This window comes from Schistocerca nitens, chromosome 5 (assembly GCF_023898315.1).
Source record: "Schistocerca nitens isolate TAMUIC-IGC-003100 chromosome 5, iqSchNite1.1, whole genome shotgun sequence".
Taxonomy (NCBI): domain Eukaryota; kingdom Metazoa; phylum Arthropoda; class Insecta; order Orthoptera; family Acrididae; genus Schistocerca; species Schistocerca nitens.
Genome location: NC_064618.1, coordinates 445,523,786 through 445,524,926, shown reverse-complemented (window position 1 = coordinate 445,524,926; position 1,141 = coordinate 445,523,786). Strand labels below are relative to the sequence as shown.

The following is a 1,141-nucleotide window of genomic DNA, read 5'->3' as shown; positions in this document are numbered from 1 at the left end:
GGCTCAGCATATGCCGAGCACTGAGAAAAGTTAGTTATAGACTCATTTAATGCTCCCCTCCACGGAAATCTTTAGTAAAAGGCGAAAGATTTCACCACACCCAGTCATCACGAGGCAGAGAAAATCCCTGACCCCGCCGGAAATCGAACTAACAAATATGAAGTTTAAAGTTTCTGTCACCTAAAAAGAACTGAAATTCACGCTGATATAGTGTCAAATGTGCCTCAGAAAATACTGTGTGTTAAGGTTTTATAGACATCCAGACTGTAGACTGGAATCTACATGTTAACCCAGTAAATATGCCGTTCCACGATCACCAAACAAATTTTTTTTTGATGTTGAGTAGTCCCATGTGTCATGGTCGCATACATTAATCTTCCATAACATAATCATCATCCACCCAATAGCCTGTATGTCCACCTTTGGCACGGATAATTGTAGCGACACGTCATGGCATAAAATCAATGAGGCCTTGCTAGGTCACTGGACCGAGTTGACACTACATCTGCACACATAAGTCACCTAATTCCCGTAAATTCCGAGGTCTCAGAAATGTTCGATCGGGTTGAGATCTGGCGAGATGGGTGCCAGCACGTCAATTGGAACTCACCACTGAATTCCTCGAACCACTCCATCACGCCATTGACCTTGTGAGATGGTGCATTACCTTTATGAAAAATGCCACTGCCGTCGGCAAACATGATCGTCACGACACAGGTGTACGTGGTCTGCAACCATTGTACGATACTCCCTGGCCGTCATGGTGTCTTGCACGAGCTCCATTGGACCCACGGCTGCCCATGTGAATATTTTCCAGAGCATAATGGAGCCGCCCCGCACTACAGGTGTCAAGGTGCTGTTCACCTGTAAGACGACGGATTCCCACCCTCCCATCGGCACGATGAAGAAGGTATCGCGATTCATTAGACCATCCACCACTCTGCCACTGTGCCAACATCCAGTACCGATGGTCACATGCCTATTTCAGTCGTAGTTGCCGTTGTCGTGGTGTTAAAAATTGGCACATGCATGGGTCGTTTGGTGCATAGGCCCGTCGTTAGAAGTGATCGGTGCACTGTGTATTCAGAGACATTGGTACTTCACCCAGCATTAAAGACTGATAATTCCGCCACAGTTCGCC

At 46.7% G+C, this 1,141-nt stretch overlaps 1 pseudogene; it reads right to left on the bottom strand.

Annotated features, from left to right (window-relative positions):
* LOC126261374 (U5 spliceosomal RNA) lies at positions 1–134 on the bottom strand (annotated as a pseudogene).
* Positions 135–1,141: the final 1,007 nt, after the last annotated feature.